Below are 20,597 nucleotides of genomic sequence, written 5' to 3' on the forward strand. Positions count from 1 at the left end.
TGTGTGTGTGTGTGTGATGCAAGGGTTGAAGCTACAAACTCATAGAGAGGGAGAGAGAGAGAGAGAGAGAAGGTATGAGTAAGAGAGGGAGAGAGTAAGAAAAAGAGGGAGAGTAAGATAAATATTAAGAGAGCGATAGAGAATAAGAGAGGGAGAAAGGTAAAGAGAGAGTAAGAGATAGAAAGTGTGTGTGTGTGAGAGAAAGAGTCAGAGAGGAAGTGGAAGAGAGAGAGACCTAGGAGGTGCAGCAGAAGTTGTGTGATTGTATCAGTGTGTCCCAAAGCAACAGTACTCTGAGGCTGAAGCAGAGCAGCAGGTTCTATCATCTGTCAGGCAACAGTCTGCAGGTTACGGTAAGAAACTCTATGTATATATGAACAAACCTCTGGATACTGAATGGTATTAAATTAGTTACTTTATATTTACCATTGATTTAGCTGCCCTTCTTGAACAGGGCTCCCTTGTGGTCTGCTGAATTCAATAGGAAACCCTTAATCTACTGTTTGATAATGCAATCCCTCAGTCACTGTTTAAACTGGAACAACTTCTTATTAGGTAAAGTGTCTGAGCAAAGATGACATGTCTAAGGCCATAAATATGTCAACACCTAGGGAGCAATGCTTACTGGTTCACACTGTGTTAGTAAATCAATAGGTTTGGATTTTTTTTATTTAAATAGGCTAAGTCAGTTAAGAACAAATTCTTATTTACAATGACAGCCTACAGGGGACTGCCTTGTTCAGGGGCAGAACAACAGATTGTTTTACCTGGTCAGCTCGGGATTCAATCCAGCAACCTTTCAGTTTCTGGCCCAACACTCCAACCACTAGGCTACCTGCCACCCCAGGTGTTTGGCTGAGCTGCGTGTGTGAGATTAGAAACTTAAGGTGTGTGAGTCTGACCTAGGACAGACAGACAGGCCGGCACACCTATATAGAGATAGGCAGACAGACAGACTGCTAAGTTGCAGAACTGAGATGTGTTCAGATGATGATATCTGATTGGTGGTTTTACAGCAGTGTAGAAACCTATCATTTTAATGTCATATGTTGAACAATGTTGAACATCCTTTTACCCTCTGTATATAATGCTGAACTGTTATGGACTACGGAGTTTCTCTAAGCTCTCAATTCGGGGCGGCATGATGAGTTTCATGCCAAAATTTTCATACAAGGGACTTCCGCACCAAAAATTATTTTATGATGCTGCATAAATGATGTAATATGCCTGGGAGATATGTATACTGTAGCTAAGAAAGTAATACTAAGTGTATGTTGTGTAGTAAGCTTGTCACGCCCTGACCTTAGTATTCTTTGTTTTCTTTATTATTTTGGTTAGGTCAGGGTGTGACATGGGTGATATGTGTGTTTTTGTCTCATCTAGGGTGTTTGCACTGTCCAGGTTTTTTTAGATTTATTGGGTTGTTTCCATCTAGGTGTTTATGTAGGTCTATGGTTGCCTAGATTGGTTCTCAATTAGAGGCAGGTGTTTATCGTTGTCTCTGATTGGGAACCATATTTAGGCAGCCTTCCTCTTTGGGTATTTTGTGGGTTATTGTCTATGTTATGTTGCACCTTAGCACATTGTTTATATAGTGGTCACGCTCGTCTTATCGTTTTGTTGTTTTTGTTTAAGTGTTCTTCGTGTTCTTCCTACAATAAAGAGGAATGTATTCTAATCACGCTGCGCTTTGGTCCACTCCATACGACGATCGTGACAGAATAACCCACCAACCAAGGACCAAACAGCGTGGTAACGGACAGCAACAACTTCCGGCGCCGACAGAGATGGCCGCCTCGCTTCGCGTTCCTAGGAAACTATGCAGTGTTTTGTTTTTTTACGTGTTATTTCTTACATTGGTACCCCAGGTCATCTTAGGTTTCATTACATACAGTCGAGAAGAACTACTGAACATAAGAGCAGCGTCAACTCACCATCAGTACGACCAAGAATATGACTTTCGCGAAGCGAATCCTGTGCTCTGCCTTTCACCCAGGACAACGGAATGGATCCCAGCCGGCGACCCAAAAAAACGAAGCGGTCTTCTGGTCAGACTCCGGAGACGGGCACATCGTGTACCACTCCCTAGCATTCTTCTCGCCAATGTCCAGTCTCTTGACAACAAGGTTGATGAAATCCGAGCAAGGGTAGCATTCCAGAGGGACATCAGAGACTGTAATGTTCTTTGCTTCACGGAAACATGGCTCACTGGAGAGACGCTATCGGAGTCGGTGCAGCCAACTGGTTTCTCCACGCATCGCGCCGACAGAAACAAACATCTTCCTGGTAAGAAGAGGGGCTATGCTTCATGGTTAACGTGACGTGGTGTGATCATAACAACATAGAGGTACTCAAGTCCTTCTGTTCACCTGATTTAGAATTCCTCACAATCAAATGTCGACCGCATTATCTACCAAGGGAATTCTCTTCGATTATAATCACAGCCGTATATATTCCCCCCCCAAGCAGACACATCGATGGCTCTGAACAAACTTTATTTGACTCTTTGGAAACTGGAATCCATTTATCCGGAGGCTGCATTCATTGTAGCTGGGGATTTTAACAAGGCTAATCTGAAAACAAGACTCCCTAAATTTTATCAGCATATCAATTGCGCAACCAGGGCTGGAAAAAACTTGGATCATTGCTATTCTAACTTCCGCGACGCATATAAGGCCCTGCCCCGCCCTCCTTTCGGAAAAGCTGACCACGACTCCATTTTGTTGATCCCTGCCTACAGACAGAAACTAAAACAAGAAGCTCCCGCGCTGAGGTCTGTTCAACGCTGGTCCGACCAATCTGATTCCACACTCCAAGACTGCTTCCATCACGTGGACTGGGATATGTTTCGTATTCCGTCAGACAACAACATTGACGAATACGCTGATTCGGTGAGCGAGTTCATTAGAACGTGCGTTGAAGATGTCGTTCCCATAGCAACGATTAAAACATTCCCAAACCAGAAACCGTGGATTGATGGCAGCATTCGCGTGAAACTGAAAGCCCGAACCACTGCTTTTCATCAGGGCAAGGTGACTGGAAACATGACCGAATACAAACAGTGTAACTATTCCCTCCGCAAGGCAATCAAACAAGCTAAGCGTCAGTATAGAGACAAAGTAGAATCTCAATTCAACGGCTCAGACACAAGAGGTATGTGGCAGGGTCTACCGTCAACCACGAATTACAAAAAGAAAACCAGCCCTGTCACGGACCAGGATGTCTTGTTCCCAGGCAGACTAAATCACTTTTTTGCCCGCTTTGAGGACAACACAGTGCCACTGACACGGCCCGCAACTAAAACATCCGGACTCTCCTTCACTGCAGCCGACGTGAGGAAAACATTTAAACGTGTCAACCCTCTGAAGGCTGCAGGCCCAGACGGCATCCCCAGCCGCGCCCTCGGAGCATGCGCAGACCAGCTGGCTGGTGTGTTTACGGACATATTCAATCAATCCCTATCCCAGTCTGTTGTTCCCACATGCTTCAAGAGGGCCTCCATTGTTCCTGTTCCCAAGAAAGCTAAGGTAACTGAGCTAAACGACTACCACCCCGTAGCACTCACTTCCGTCATCATGAAGTGCTTTGAGAGGCTAGTCAAGGACCATATCACCTCCACCCTACCTGACACGCTAGACCCACTCCAATTTGCTTACCGCCCAAATAGGTCCACAGACGATGCAATCTCAACCACACTGCACACTGCCCTAACCCATCTGGACAAGAGGAATACCTATGTGAGAATGCTGTTCATCGACTACAGCTCGGCATTTAACACCATAGTGCCCTCCAAGATCGTCATCAAGCTCAAGACACTGGGTCTCGACCCCGCCCTGTGCAACTGGGTACTGGACTTCCTGACGGGCCGCCCCCAGGTGGTGAGGGTAGGCAACAACATTTCCACCCCGCTGATCCTCAACACTGGGGCCCCACAAGGGTGCGTTCTGAGCCCTCTCCTGTACCTCCTATTCACCCACGACTGCGTGGCCACGCACGCCTCCAACTCAATCATCAAGTTTGCGGACGACACAACAGTGGTAGGCTTGATTACCAACAACGACGAGACGGCTTACAGGGAGGAGGTGAGGGCCCTCGGAGTGTGGTGTCAGGAAAATAACCTCACACTCAACGTCAACAAAATTAAGGAGATGATTGTGGACTTCAGGAAACAGCAGAGGGAACACCCCCCTATCCACATCGATGAAACAGTAGTGGAGAGGGTAGTAAGTTTTAAGTTCCTCGGCGTACACATCACAGACAAACTGAAATGGTCCACCCACACAGACAGCATCGTGAAGAATGCGCAGCAGTGCCTCTTCAACCTCAGGAGGCTGAAGAAATTTGGCTTGTCACCAAAAGCACTCACAAACTTCTACAGATGCACAATCGAGAACATCCTGTCGGGCTGTATCACCGCCTGGTACGGCAACTGCTCCGCCCACAACCGTAAGGCTCTCCAGAGGTTAGTGAGGTCTGCACAACGCATCACCGGGGGCAAACTACCTGTCCTCCAGGATACCTACACCACCCGATGTCACAGGAAGGCCATAAAGATCATCAAGGACAACAACCACCCGAGCAACTGCCTGTTCACCCCGCTATCATCCAGAAGGCGAGGTCAGTACAGGTGCATCAAAGCTGGGACCGAGAGACTGAAAACAGCTTCTATCTCAAGGCCATCAGTCTGTTAAACAGCCACCACTAACATTGAGTGGCTGCTGCCAACACACTGACTCAACTCCAGCCACTTTAATAATGGGAATTGATGGGAAATTATGTAAAATATATCACTAGCCACTTTATACAATGCTACCTAATATAAGGTTTACATACCCTACATTATTAATCTCATATGTATATGTATATACTGTACTCTATATCATCTACTGCATCTTTATGTAATACATGTATCACTAGCCACTTTAACTATGCCACTTTGTTTACATACTCATCTCATATGTATATACTGCACTCAATACCATCTACTGTATCTTGCCTATGCCGCTCTGTACCATCACTCATTCATATATCTTTATGTACATATTCTTTATCCCCTTACACTTGTTTCTATAAGGTAGTAGTTTTGGAATTGTTAGCTAGATTACTTGTTGGTTATTACTGCATTGTCGGAACTAGAAGCACAAGCATTTCACTACACTCGCATTAACATCTGCCAACCATGTGTATGTGACAAATAAAATTTGATTTGATTTGATCAAAGGACTTCTGGACTTGGGAGGACATTCTGGACGGCAAAGGACCCTGGGCACAGCCAGGGGAATATCGTCATCCCAAAGCAGAGCTTGAGGCAGCGAAAGCAGAGAGGCGCCGGTATGAGGAGGCAGCATGGCGGCGCGGCTGAAAGCCCGAGTGGCAGCCCCAAAAATGTATTGGGGGAGGGCGAAGTCAGGTAGGAGACCTGCTCCAGCTCCCCATGTTTACCTTAGAGAGAGAGGGCATTGTACCGGGCAGGCAACGTGTTATGCGGTGGAGCGCACGGTGTGCATAGCCCGGTGCGGTACATTCCAGCTCCTCGTATCGGCAAGGCTAGAGTGGGCATCGAGCCAGGTGCCATAAAGCCGGCTCTACGCATCTGGTCTCCAGTGCGTCTCGGACAAGCATACATGGCACCAGCCTTATGCATGGTGTCCCCGGTTTGCCTGCACAGCCCAGTGCGGGCTATTCCACCTCGCCGCACTGGCCTGACTACGGGGAGCATTCAACCAGGTAAAGTTGGGCAGGCTTGGTGCTTCAGATCTCCAGTGCGCCTTCTTGGTCCGGTCTATCCGGTGCCATCTCCACGCCAAGCCCTCCAGAGGCAGCCCCCCGTACCGGGCTTCCTGTGCGTCGCCAGAGCCCAGTTCCTCCTGTTCTTCCTCGCCGCACTCGCCCTGAGGTGCGTGTCCTCGGCCCAGTACCACAAGTGCCGGCTGTCCTGAGCTGCCAGAGTCTCCCGTCTGTCCTGAGCCGCCAGAGTCTCCCGTCTGTCCTGAGCCGCCAGAGTCTCCCGTCTGTCCTGAGCCGCCAGAGTCTCCAAGTCAGCCCTGAGCCGCCAGAGTCTCCCAGTCAGCCGTGAGCCGCCAGAGTCTCCCAGTCAGCCGTGAGCCGCCAGAGTCTCCCAGTCAGCCCTGAGCCGCCAGAGTCTCCCAGTCAGCCCTGAGCCGCCAGAGTCTCCCAGTCAGCCCTGAGCCGCCAGAGTCTCCCGTCTGCCCTGAGCCGCCAGAGTCTCCCAGTATTTACCCCTCTTAATTTCGCATACTGTTCTAGCTTGGTGGTGCACATGTAGCCTATAACCTGTTTTAGAGAAATGTAATCATTGAATATTGTAAGAGCTTTAATTTTCTGCTTATATGCCCCCTTTATTTATCCTACGGTTCTGACTTGGTGTACAGGGAGAACACTGTAAGAATGGCCCATGTTCTGAATTCTGTCACTATACATTTCAAAAGTGCTGAACAAATAGCTATATTGACTACGTCCGTTCTCGCTTGCTCATTAATGTCTTAATCGAAATTTCGGATTGCCTCTTATCCGTTTGTCGTAGCCTTATGCCATAGTTTGTACATCTCAATTGTCAGTAGAAACCACATTTGTTAAAGCAAGTCAGCCATATCAGCTATTTTTTTTAAGGCAGTAAATGAGGCTGAATGAAGTGTTTGGCTGCCAGACAAGGATCCGCTGAAAGCCAGGTGTGACAGTGGTAAGGTGTTGGGACTCTGCTGTTGGGACTCTGCTGATAGCCAGGTGTAGCAGTGGTAAGGTGTTGGGACTCTGCTGTTGGGACTTTATGTTGGCCCTAACAGTTTGTGGGCTTTGCTGGCATGCATCCCAAATGTTTTTTTTTTTTGGGGGGGGGCGCACCAAGATATACATGCTAAAATGACCACTGCTCTGATTTCAGATCTCCACATAGTTTTGCCAGCAGGTGTGAGCACGCTGGATGTGGTTTGATGTAGTTTACAATCAAAGTTACCTGCTGCAGTAGATCTGAGTTCTGTGCTCAGCTCTTTTGCCGCCAGTTGCTCTCGGTTTATCATACAATGCATCCAGTCTGGGGTCAGTCTGGGGTCAGGTGTATCATACAATGTATCCATTCTGGGGTCAAGTTTATCATACAATGCATCCAGTCTGGGGTCAGTCTGGGGTCAGATTTATCATACAATGCATCCAGTCTGGGGTCAGGTGTATCATACAATGCATCCAGTCTGGGGTCAGGTTTATCATACAATGCATCCAGTCTGGGGTCAGTCTGGGGTCAGGTTTATCATACAATGCATCCAGTCTGGGGTCAGTCTGGGGTCAGGTGTATCATACAATGCATCCAGTCTGGGGTCAGTCTGGGGTCAGGTTTATCATACAATGCTTCCAGTATGGGGTCAGTCTGGGGTCAGATTTATCATACAATGCATCCAGTCTGGGGTCAGGTTTATCATACAATGCATCCATATGGCAGAGGGAGACAAATTCATAACTAGAGTGCAGAACAACACCACAAAAGGATTTACTATAACACTACAGGTGTTATTTAACTACAAGTTAAATAAAATAAAACAATTCAAAGGACTTTATTGGCATGGTGATCATGTTGACATTGTCAAACCAAGAGAAAGTGTCATAAATCTTAATCTTACTGCCATATCAGCTATTTTTTTAAGGCAGTAAATGAGGCTGAATGAAGTGTTTGGCTGCCAGACAAGGATCCGCTGAAAGCCAGGTGTGACAGTGGTAAGGTGTTGGGACTCTGCTGTTGGGACTCTGCTGATAGCCAGGTGTAGCAGTGGTAAGGTGTTGGGACTCTGCTGTTTGGACTTTATGTTGGCCCTAACAGTTTGTGGGCTTTGCTGGCATGCATCCCAAATTTTTCTTTTTTTGGGGGGGGGGGGGCGCACCAAGATATACATGCTAAAATGACCACTGCTCTGATTTCAGATATCCACATAGTTTTGCCAGCAGGTGTGAGCACGCTGGATGTGGTTTGATGTAGTTTACAATCAAAGTTACCTGCTGCAGTAGATCTGAGTTCTGTGCTCAGCTCTTTTGCCGCCAGTTGCTCTCGGTTTATCATACAATGCATCCAGTCTGGGGTCAGTCTGGGGTCAGGTGTATCATACAATGCATCCATTCTGGGGTCAGGTTTATCATACAATGCATCCAGTCTGGGGTCAGTCTGGGGTCAGGTGTATCATACAATGCATCCAGTCTGGGGTCAGTCTGGGGTCAGTCTGGGGTCAGATTTATCATACAATGCATCCAGTCTGGGGTCAGGTTTATCATACAATGCATCCAGTCTGGGGTCAGTCTGGGGTCAGGTGTATCATACAATGCATCCAGTCTGGGGTCAGTCTGGGGTCAGGTTTATCATACAATGCTTCCAGTATGGGGTCAGTCTGGGGTCAGATTTATCATACAATGCATCCAGTCTGGGGTCAGGTTTATCATACAATGCATCCATAAGGTAGAGGGAGACAAATTCATAACTAGAGTGCAGAACAACACCACAAAAAGATTTACTATAACACTACAGGTGTTCATTTAATATTTTTGGGGCGGCAGGTAGCCTGGTGGTTAGAGCGTTGAAGGTTGCTGGATCGAATCCCCCAGTGCTGACAAGGTAAAAATATGTTGTACTGCCCCTGAACAAGGCAGTTAACCCACTGTTCCTAGGCCGTCATTGTAAATAAAAATGTATTCTTAACTGACTTGCCAAGTTAAATAAAATAAAACAATTCAAAGGACTTTATTGGCATGGTGATCATGTTGACATTGTCAAACCAAGAGAAAGTGTCATAAATCTTAATCTTACTGCCTTTGCTGTACATAGATTTTTCTATTGTGTTATTGATTTGTTTGTTTATCCAATGTGTAACTCTGTTGTTTTTGTCGCACTGCTTTGCTTTATCTTGGTCAGGTCGCAGTTGCAAATGATAACCTGTTCTCAACTGGCCTACCTGGTTAAATAAAGGTGAAATAAAATAATAATAAAAGTGGCCCTTCACACGATACCATCTGACCTCACTGGACTAGAAAATCACGTCTCTCTCTCTCTCTCTCTCTCTCGCTCTCTCCCTCTGTATCTCTCTCTCTCTCTCTCTCTCTCTCTCTCTCTCTCTCTCTCTCCCCCATCTAGCTTCAGAGTTTGTTATGTTAGGTGACCTAAACTGGGATATGCTTAACACCCCGGCAGTCCTACAATCTAAGCTAGATGCCCTCAATCTCACACAAATCATCAAGGAACCCACCAGGTACAACCCTAAATCTGTAAACAAGGGCACCCTCATAGACATTATACTGACCAACTGGCCCTCCAAATAAACCTCCGCTGTCTTCAACCAGGATCTCAGCGATCACTGCCTCATTGCCTGTATCCGCTACGGGTCCGCAGTCAAACGACCACCCCTCATCACTGTCAAACGCTCCCTAAAACACTTCTGCGAGCAGGCCTTTCTAATCGACCTGGCCCGGGTATCCTGGAAGGATATTGACATCATCCCGTCAGTTGAGGATGCCTGGTAATTCTTTAAAAGTAACTTCCTCACCATCTTAGATAAGCATGCTCCGTTCAAAAAATGCAGAACGAAGAACAGATATAGCCCTTGGTTCACTCCAGACCTGATCGAAAACTTCAAGTATTTCTCAACGGCTGGCCATGCCTTCCTCCCGGCTACTCCAACCTCGGCCAACAGCTCCGCCCCCCACGCAGCTACTCGCCCAAGCCTCCGCAGTTTCCCCTTTACCCAAATCCAGATAGCAGATGTTCTGGAAGAGCTGCAAAACCTGGACCCGTACAAATCAGCTGGGCTTGACAATCTGGACCCTCTATTTCTGAAACTATCAGCCGCCATTGTCGCAACCCCTATTACCAGCCTGTTCAACCTCTCTTTCATATCGTCTGAGATCCCCAAGGATTGGAAAGCTGCCGCAGTCATCCCCCTCTTCAAAGGGGGAGACACCCTGGACCCAAACTGTTACAGACCTATATCCATCCTGCCCTGCCTATCTAAGGTCTTCGAAAGCCAAGTCAACAAACAGAACACTGACCATCTCGAATCTCACCTTACCTTCTCCGCTGTGCAATCTGGTTTCCGAGCCGGTCTCGGGTGCACCTCAGGCACACTCAAGGTACTAAACGATATAACCGCCATCGATAAAAGACAGTACTGTGCAGCCGTCTTCATCGACCTGGCCAAGGCTTTCGACTCTTGTCAATCACCATATTCTTATCGGCAGAATCAGTAGCCTCGGTTTTTCTAATGAATGCCTTGCCTGGTTCACCAACTACGTTGCAGACAGAGTTCAGTGTGTCAAATCGGAGGGCATGTTGTCTGGTCCTATGGGGGTGCCACAGGGTTCAATTCTCGGGCCGACTCTTTTCTCTGTATATATCAATGATGTTGCTCTTGCTGCGGGCGATTCATGATCCACCTCTACGAAGACGACACCATTCTGTATACTTCTGGCCCTTCCTTGGACACTGTGCTATCTAACCTTCAAACGAGCTTCAATGCCTTCCGTGGCCTCCAACTGCTCTTAAACGCTAGTAAAACCAAATGCATGCTTTTCAACCATTCGCTGCCTGTACCCGCTGCCCGACTAGCATCACCACCCTGGATGGTTCCGACCTAGAATATGTGGACATTTATAAGTACCTAGGTGTCTGGCTAGACTGTAAACTCTCCTTCCAGACTCATATCAAACATCTCCAATCTAAAACCAAATCTAGAGTCGGCTTTCTATTCCGCAACAAAGCCTCCTTCACTCACGGCGCCAAACTTACCCTAGTAAAACTGACTATCCTACCGCTCCTCGACTTCGGCGATGTCATCTACAAAATAGCTTCCAATACTCTACACAGCAAACTAGATGCAGTTTATCACAGTGCCATCCATTTTGTTACTAAAGCACCTTATACCACCCACCACTGCGACCTGTATGCTCTAGTCGGCTGGCCCTCGCTACATATTCATCGCCAGACCCACTGGCTCCAGGTCATCTACAAGTTCATGCTAGGTAAAGCGCCGCCTTATCTCAGTTCACTGGTCACGATGGCAACACCCACCCGACGCGCTCCAGCAGGTGTATCTCACTGATCATCCCTAAAGTCAACACCTCATTTGTCCGCTTTTCATTACAGTTCTCTGCTGCCTGTGACTGGAACGAATTTCAAAGATCGCTGAAGTTGGAGACTTTTATCTCCCTCACCAACTTTAAACATCTGCTATCTGAGCAGCTAACCGATCGCTGCAGCTGTACATAGTCCATCTGTAAATAGCCCACCCAATTTACCTACCTCATCCCCATACTGTTTATATTTATTTACTTTTCTGCTCTTTTGCACACCAGTATCTTTGCACACCAGTAATTATGTAATTATCCGCCTACCTCCTCATGCCTTTTGCACACAATGTATATAGACTATTTTTTTTCTTTCTACTGTGTTATTGACTTGTTTATTGTTTACTCTATGTGTAACTCTGTGTTGTTGGCTGTTCACACTGCTATGCTTTATCTTGGCCAGGTCGCAGGTGTAAATGAGAACTTGTTCTCAACTAGCCTACCTGGTTAAATAAAGGTGAAATAAAATAAAGAAATCCACCTGGACCTCTCAAGCTGGAACTCTCTCTCTTAGACATCCAGCAGGATAAGTGAGGCTTTCTCACTTGCTCTCTCTCGCTCAATTTAATTCAATTCAAGGGCTTTATTGGAATGGGAAACATGTTAACAAGTGAAATAGATAATAAACAAAAGTGAAATAAACAATTAAAATTAACAGTAAACATTACACTCACAGAAGTTCCAAAAGAATAAAGACATTTAAAATGTCATTACGTCTATACACCAAATCAAATCAAATTTTATTGGTCACATACACATGGTTAGCAGATGTTAATGCGAGCGTAGCAAAATGCTTGTGCTTCTAGTTCTGACAGTGCAGTAATAGCTAACAAGTAATCTAACAAATTATACACACAATGTAAGGGGATGGAATAAGAATATGTACATATAAATAAATGGATGAGCGATGGCTGTGCGGCATAGGCAAGATGCATTAGATGGTATAGAATACAGTATATACATATGAGATGAGTAATGTAAGGTATGTAAACGTTATTAAAGTGGCATTATTTAAAGTGGCTAGTGATACCTTTATTAAATCCATTATTAAAGTGGCCAGTGATATGAATCTCTATGTAGACAGCAGCCTCTCTGTGTTAGTGATGACTGTTTAACAGTCTGATGGCCTTGAGATAGAAGCTGTTTTTCAGTCTCTGTCCCTACTTTGATGCACCTGTACTGACCTCGCCTTCTGGATGATAACGGGGTGAACAGGCCTTGATGATCTTTTTGTCCTTCCTGTGACATCGGGTGGTGTAGGTGTCCTGGAGGGCAGGTAGTTTGCCCCTCCCCCGGTGATGCGTTGTGCAGACCACACTATCCTCCGGAGAGCCTTGCGGTTGAGGGCAGTGCAGTTGCCTTACCAGGCGGTGTTACAGCCGACAGTGTCATGATCTCTCTGGAACTTTCATTACGCACATTCCGAGTGATTGAATAAGTGTGTCCTTGGTTTACCATTGTCCTGTCGATTATTGTTACTATGTCCGTTGGTCTTGTACCTGTGCTGTGTGTTTTTTCGCTTTAGTGCCATTGTGGATTGCGCAGATGATTACAGGTCTTGTCCCGTGTGATAATCATTGTGCGATTATGTTATTTATTCGAGGTACTCCTAGCTCTTCTGTTTGGGTCTCAACCCTGTGTTTTGTATAGGTGTTTGTTTGGTCTTTGTCCCTGTGCCTTTACTCGGCACTCTGTAATTTGGTAAAATAAAAACTCCTATTACGCATTCCTGCGCCTGTCTCCTGAATAATTTTTTTATGTTTACTTGACAGGCAGGATGCTCTCGATTGTGCATCTGTAAAAGTTTGTGAGGGTTTTAGGTGACAGGCCAAATTTCTTCAGCCTCCTGAGGTCGAAGAGGCGCTATTGCGCCTTCTTCACCACGATATCTGTGTGGGTGGACCATTTCAGTTTGTCCGTGATGTGTACACCAAGGAACTTAAAACTTTACACCTTCTCCACTACTGTCCCGCCAATGTGTATAGGAGGGGGTGGACCCTCTGCTGTTTCCTGAAGTCCACGATCATCTCCTTTGTTTTGTTGACATTGGGTGAGAGGTTATTTTCCTGACCCTCACCTCCTCCTGTCTCGTTGTTGGTAATCAAGCCTATCACTGTAGTGTAATCTGCAAACTTGATGATTTGAGTTGGAGGTGTGCATGGCCACGCAGTCATGGTTGAACAGGGAGTACAGGAGATGGCTGAGAACGCACCCTTGTGGGGCCCCAGTGTTGAGGATCAGTGGGGTGGAGATGTTGTTTCCTACCTTCACCACCTGGGAGTGGTCCGTCGAAAAAGTCCAGGACCCAGTTGCACATGGCGGGGCCAAGACCCAGGGACTCAAGCTTGATGAGTTTGGAGGGTACTATGGTTTTAAATACTGAGCTGTGGTCAATGAACAGCATTCTTACATAGGTATTCTTCTTGTCCAGATGGGATAGGGCAGTGTGCAGCCGATTGCATCGTCTGTGGACCTTTTGGGGCGGTAATCAAATTGGAGTGGGTCGAGGGTATCAGGTAGGGTGGAGGTGATATGATCCTTGACTAGTCTCTCAAAGCACTTCATGATGACAGAAGTGAGTGCTATCCCCATAGCACGCGATAGTCATTTAGTTCAGTTACGTTTGCTGTCTGGGAACAGGAACAATGATGGCCCTCTTGAAGCATGTGGGGACAACAGACCGGGATAGCGATTGATTGAAAATGTCCATAAACACACAAGCCAGCTGGTCTGCGCATGCTCTGAGGACGCGGTTAGGGATGCCGTCTTCCCTGGCAGCCTTCAGAGGGTTAACACGTTTAAATGTTTTACTCACGTCGGCCATGGAGAAGGAGAGCCCACAGTCTTTGGTCGCGGGCCATGTCGGTGGCACTGTATTGTCCTCAAAGCGTGCAAAGAAGTTGTTTAATTTGTCTGGGAGCAAGACGTCGGTGTCCACGATGGGCCTGGTTTTCTTTTTGTTATTTGTTAAGAAAAAGTTTCAGCTTTTCTAGTAAGATGTTAGGGGACAAGCAGACACGTCTGGAAGTCATGTGTATTGTAAGAGCCTTCACAAAAGCTCACAAGGTACCGATGGACCTCAGACATATTCTTCATCAAGAGGTCGAGCTATACCCCTTGGGGCAACGTTACAGGGAACAAGGGCACAAATTAAATGGGGCCAAACAATCAATTGTAGTTGAACTACCAGGAGGACCAGTGTTCTGGACTACAGCTAACATTGTAGTTAAACTACCAGGAGGACCAGTGTTCTGGACTACAGCTAACATTGTAGTTAAACTACCAGGAGGACCAGTATTCTGGACTATAGCTAACATTGTAGTTAAACTACCAGGAGGACCAGTGTTCTGGACTACAGCTAACATTGTAGTTAAACTACCAGGAGGACCGGTGTTCTGGACTACAGCTAACATTGTAGTTAAACTACCAGGAGGACCACTGTTCTGGCCTCCAGCTAACACTGTAGTTAAACTACCAGGAGGACCAATGTTCTGGACTACAGCTTACATTGTAGTTAAAATACCAGGAGGACCAGTATTCTGGCCTCCAGCTAATATTGTAGTTAAACTACCAGGAGGACCAGTGTTCTGGCCTACAGCTAACATTGTAGTTAAACTACCAGGAGGACCAGTGTTCTGGACTACAGCTAACATACTAGTTAAACTACCAGGAGGACAAGTGTTCTGGACTACAGCTAACATTGTAGTTAAACTACCAGGAGGACCAGTGTTCTGGACTACAGCTAACATTGTAGTTAAACTACCAGGAGGACCACTGTTCTGGCCTCCAGCTAACATTGTAGTTAAACTACCAGGAGGACCAGTGTTCTGGCCTACAGCTTACATTGTAGTTAAACTACCAGGAGGACCAGTGTTCTGGACTACAGCTAACATTGTAGTTAAACTACCAGGAGGACCAGTGTTCTGGACTACAGCTAACATTGTAGTTAAACTACCAGGAGGACCAGTGTTCTGGACTACAGCTAACATTGTAGTTAAACTACCAGGAGGACCACTGTTCTGGCCTACAGCTAACATTGTAGTTAAACTACCAGGAGGACCAGTGGGCACCAGGAGGACTAGTGGGCTGGACTGCAGCTAACATTGAATTTAAACTACCAGGAGGACCAGTGGTCTGGCCTCCAGCTAACATTGTAGTTGAACCACCAGGAGGTATATAGTTTATATTGTTTAAATGTAGTTTATATTGTTTGAATTACTTGTATAGCTTATTTAGTGGACAGATGATCATGAATGACAACATCTATCTAGATGTATTGTACATGTCCTCTGCCTACAAACATCTTAAGTGTGTCCCAAATGGCACCCTGGAAAACACTAGTCTACTATGAAGAGAATGGGCACTCTATTCAACCTGGGGCCTGGACAAACACACTAACACACGCACAAGCACACACACGCACACACACACACGCACACACACACTTCCTTGTACCTGAGCAGGATGTTTGTCTATGTCTTATATTTCCCAGCTGTTTACTGAAAAACTGTAATCTCAGAGGTGAAACAAAATGAAAAGTGAGGTGTCAGGTGTTTAACATAGCTACTAACAGGATGTCTGTCAGGTCAGGTGTTTAACATAGCTACTAGCAGGATGTCTGTCAGGTGTTTAACATAGCTACTAGCAGGATGTCTGTCACGTGTTTAACATAGCTACTAACAGGATGTCTGTCAGGTGTTTAACATAGCTACTAGCAGGATGTAAGGTCAGGTTAGGTGTTTAACATAGCTACTAGAAGGATGTCTGTCAGGTCAGGTGTTTAACATAGCTACTAGCAGGATGTCTGTCAGGTCAGGTGTTTAACATAGCTACTAACAGGATGTCTGTCAGGTCAGGTGTTTAACATAGCTACTAACAGGATGTCTGTCAGGTGTTTAATATAGCTACTAGCAGGATGTCTGTCAGGTGTTTAACATAGCTACTAGCAGGATGTCTGTCAGGTGTTTAACATAGCTACTAGCAGGATGTCTGTCAGGTGTTTAAAATAGCTACTAGCAGGATGTCTGTCAGGTGTTTAACATAGCTACTAGCAGGATGTCAGGTCAGGTTAGGTGTTTAACATAGCTACTAGCAGGATGTCTGTCAGGTGTTTAACATAGCTACTAGAAGGATGTCTGTCAGGTCAGGTGTTTAACATAGCTACTATCAGGATGTCTGTCAGGTCAGGTGTTTAACATAGCTACTATCAGGATGTCTGTCAGGTCAGGTGTTTAACATAGCTACTAACAGGATGTCTGTCAGGTCAGGTGTTTAACATAGCTACTATCAGGATGTCTGTCAGGTGTTTAATATAGCCACTAGCAGGATGTCTGTCAGGTGTTTAACATAGCTACTAACAGGATGTCTGTCAGGTCAGGTGTTTAACATAGCTACTATCAGGATGTCTGTCAGGTCAGGTGTTTAACATAGCTACTAACAGGATGTCTGTCAGGTCAGGTGTTTAACATAGCTACCATCAGGATGTCTGTCAGGTGTTTAATATAGCTACTAGCAGGATGTCTGTCAGGTGTTTAACATAGCTACTAACAGGATGTCTGTCAGGTCAGGTGTTTAACATAGCTACTATCAGGATGTCTGTCAGGTCAGGTGTTTAACATAGCTACTATCAGGATGTCTGTCAGGTCAGGTGTTTAACATAGCTACTAACAGTATGTCTGTCAGGTGTTTAACATAGCTACTAGCAGGATGTCTGTCAGGTGTTTAACATAGCTACTAGCAGGATGTCTGTCAGGTGTTTAACATAGCTACTAGCAGGATGTCTGTCAGGTGTTTAACATAGCTTCTAACAGGACATCTGTCAGGTCAGGTGTTTAACATAGCTACTAGCAGGATATCTGTTAGGTGTTTAACATAGCTACTAGCAGGATGTCAGTCAGGTCAGGTGTTTAACATAGCAACTAACAGGATGTCTGTCAGGTGTTTAACATAGCTACTAGCAGGATGTCAGGTTAGGTGTTTAACATAGCTACTAGAAGGATGTCTGTCAGGTCAGGTGTTTAACATAGCTACTAACAGGATGTCTGTCAGGTGTTTAACATAGATACTAGCAGGATGTCTGTCAGGTCAGGTGTTTAACATAGCTACTAGCAGGATGTCTGTCAGGTCAGGTGTTTAACATAGATACTAGCAGGATGTCTGTCAGGTGTTTAACATAGATACTAACAGGATGTCTGTCAGGTGTTTAACATAGCTACTAACAGGATGTCTGTCAGGTGTTTAACATAGCTACTATCAGGATGTCTGTCAGGTGTTTAATATAGCCACTAGCAGGATGTCTGTCAGGTGTTTAACATAGCTACTAACAGGATGTCTGTCAGGTCAGGTGTTTAACATAGCTACTATCAGGATGTCTGTCAGGTCAGGTGTTTAACATAGCTACTAACAGGATGTCTGTCAGGTCAGGTGTTTAACATAGCTACCATCAGGATGTCTGTCAGGTGTTTAATATAGCTACTAGCAGGATGTCTGTCAGGTGTTTAACATAGCTACTAACAGGATGTCTGTCAGGTCAGGTGTTTAACATAGCTACTATCAGGATGTCTGTCAGGTCAGGTGTTTAACATAGCTACTATCAGGATGTCTGTCAGGTCAGGTGTTTAACATAGCTACTAACAGTATGTCTGTCAAGTGTTTAACATAGCTACTAGCAGGATGTCTGTCAGGTGTTTAACATAGCTACTAGCAGGATGTCTGTCAGGTGTTTAACATAGCTACTAGCAGGATGTCTGTCAGGTGTTTAACATAGCTTCTAACAGGACATCTGTCAGGTCAGGTGTTTAACATAGCTACTAGCAGGATATCTGTTAGGTGTTTAACATAGCTACTAGCAGGATGTCAGTCAGGTCAGGTGTTTAACATAGCAACTAACAGGATGTCTGTCAGGTGTTTAACATAGCTACTAGCAGGATGTCAGGTTAGGTGTTTAACATAGCTACTAGAAGGATGTCTGTCAGGTCAGGTGTTTAACATAGCTACTAACAGGATGTCTGTCAGGTGTTTAACATAGATACTAGCAGGATGTCTGTCAGGTCAGGTGTTTAACATAGCTACTAGCAGGATGTCTGTCAGGTCAGGTGTTTAACATAGATACTAGCAGGATGTCTGTCAGGTGTTTAACATAGATACTAACAGGATGTCTGTCAGGTGTTTAACATAGCTACTAACAGGATGTCTGTCAGGTCAGGTGTTTAACATAGCTACTATCAGGATGTCTGTCAGGTGTTTAATATAGCTACTAGCAGGATGTCTGTCAGGTGTTTAACATAGATACTAGCAGGATGTCTGTCAGGTGTTTAACATAGATACTAACAGGATGTCTGTCAGGTGTTTAACATAGCTACTAACAGTATGTCTGTCAGGTCAGGTGTTTAACATAGCTACTATCAGGATGTCTGTCAGGTGTTTAATATAGCTACTAGCAGGATGTCTGTCAGGTGTTTAACATAGCTACTAGCAGGATGTCTGTCAGGTCAGGTGTTTAACATAGCTACTAACAGGATGTCTGTCAGGTGTTTAATATAGCTACTAGCAGGATGTCTGTCAGGTGTTTAACATAGCTACTAGCAGGATGTCTGTCAGGTGTTTAACATAGCTACTAGCAGGATGTCTGTCAGGTGTTTAAAATAGCTACTAGCAGGATGTCTGTCAGGTGTTTAACATAGCTACTAGCAGGATGTCAGGTCAGGTTAGGTGTTTAACATAGCTACTAACAGGATGTCTGTCAGGTGTTTAATATAGCTACTAGCAGGATGTCTGTCAGGTGTTTAACATAGCTACTAGCAGGATGTCTGTCAGGTGTTTAACATAGCTACTAGCAGGATGTCTGTCAGGTGTTTAAAATAGCTACTAGCAGGATGTCTGTCAGGTGTTTAACATAGCTACTAGCAGGATGTCAGGTCAGGTTAGGTGTTTAACATAGCTACTAGCAGGATGTCTGTCAGGTGTTTAACATAGCTACTAGAAGGATGTCTGTCAGGTCAGGTGTTTAACATAGCTACTATCAGGATGTCTGTCAGGTCAGGTGTTTAACATAGCTACTATCAGGATGTCTGTCAGGTCAGGTGTTTAACATAGCTACTAACAGGATGTCTGTCAGGTCAGGTGTTTAACATAGCTACTATCAGGATGTCTGTCAGGTGTTTAATATAGCCACTAGCAGGATGTCTGTCAGGTGTTTAACATAGCTACTAACAGGATGTCTGTCAGGTCAGGTGTTTAACATAGCTACTATCAGGATGTCTGTCAGGTCAGGTGTTTAACATAGCTACTATCAGGATGTCTGTCAGGTCAGGTGTTTAACATAGCTACTAACAGGATGTCTGTCAGGTGTTTAACATAGCTACTAGCAGGATGTCTGTCAGGTGTTTAACATAGCTACTAGCAGGATGTCTGTCAGGTGTTTAACATAGCTACTAACAGGATGTCTGTCAGGTCAGGTGTTTAACATAGCTACTATCAGGATGTCTGTCAGGTCAGGTGTTTAACATAGCTACTAACAGGATGTCTGTCAGGTCAGGTGTTTAACATAGCTACCATCAGGATGTCTGTCAGGTGTTTAATATAGCTACTAGCAGGATGTCTGTCAGGTGTTTAACATAGCTACTAACAGGATGTCTGTCAGGTCAGGTGTTTAACATAGCTACTATCAGGATGTCTGTAAGGTCAGGTGTTTAACATAGCTACTATCAGGATGTCTGTCAGGTCAGGTGTTTAACATAGCTACTAACAGTATGTCTGTCAGGTGTTTAACATAGCTACTAGCAGGATGTCTGTCAGGTGTTTAACATAGCTACTAGCAGGATGTCTGTCAGGTGTTTAACATAGCTACTAGCAGGATGTCTGTCAGGTGTTTAACATAGCTTCTAACAGGACATCTGTCAGGTCAGGTGTTTAACATAGCTACTAGCAGGATATCTGTTAGGTGTTTAACATAGCTACTAGCAGGATGTCAGTCAGGTCAGGTGTTTAACATAGCAACTAACAGGATGTCTGTCAGGTGTTTAACATAGCTACTAGCAGGATGTCAGGTTAGGTGTTTAACATAGCTACTAGAAGGATGTCTGTCAGGTCAGGTGTTTAACATAGCTACTAACAGGATGTCTGTCAGGTGTTTAACATAGCTACTAGCAGGATGTCTGTCAGGTCAGGTGTTTAACATAGCTACTAGCAGGATGTCTGTCAGGTCAGGTGTTTAACATAGATACTAGCAGGATGTCTGTCAGGTGTTTAACATAGATACTAACAGGATGTCTGTCAGGTGTTTAACATAGCTACTAACAGGATGTCTGTCAGGTCAGGTGTTTAACATAGCTACTATCAGGATGTCTGTCAGGTGTTTAATATAGCTACTAGCAGGATGTCTGTCAGGTGTTTAACATAGATACTAGCAGGATGTCTGTCAGGTGTTTAACATAGATACTAACAGGATGTCTGTCAGGTGTTTAACATAGCTACTAGCAGGATGT

The 20,597-nt window shown here is 45.2% G+C and overlaps 1 protein-coding gene across 2 annotated transcripts in view; it reads left to right on the plus strand.

Annotated features, from left to right (window-relative positions):
- LOC110504460 (cysteinyl leukotriene receptor 1-like) overlaps nucleotides 1-20,597 on the plus strand; it is a 47,429-nt gene that overhangs the window by 10,275 nt on the left and 16,557 nt on the right. Inside the window, exon 1 of one of the 2 annotated variants that reach the window (XM_021583218.2) lies at nucleotides 212-353. The exons of the other annotated variant lie outside the window; for it this stretch is intronic. The gene's annotated coding sequence lies outside the window, so the exon portion shown is untranslated. Of the gene's footprint in view, nucleotides 1-211; nucleotides 354-20,597 lie in introns of those variants that run through there. 2 annotated transcript variants of the gene reach the window in all.

This window comes from Oncorhynchus mykiss, chromosome 31 (assembly GCF_013265735.2).
Source record: "Oncorhynchus mykiss isolate Arlee chromosome 31, USDA_OmykA_1.1, whole genome shotgun sequence".
Taxonomy (NCBI): domain Eukaryota; kingdom Metazoa; phylum Chordata; class Actinopteri; order Salmoniformes; family Salmonidae; genus Oncorhynchus; species Oncorhynchus mykiss.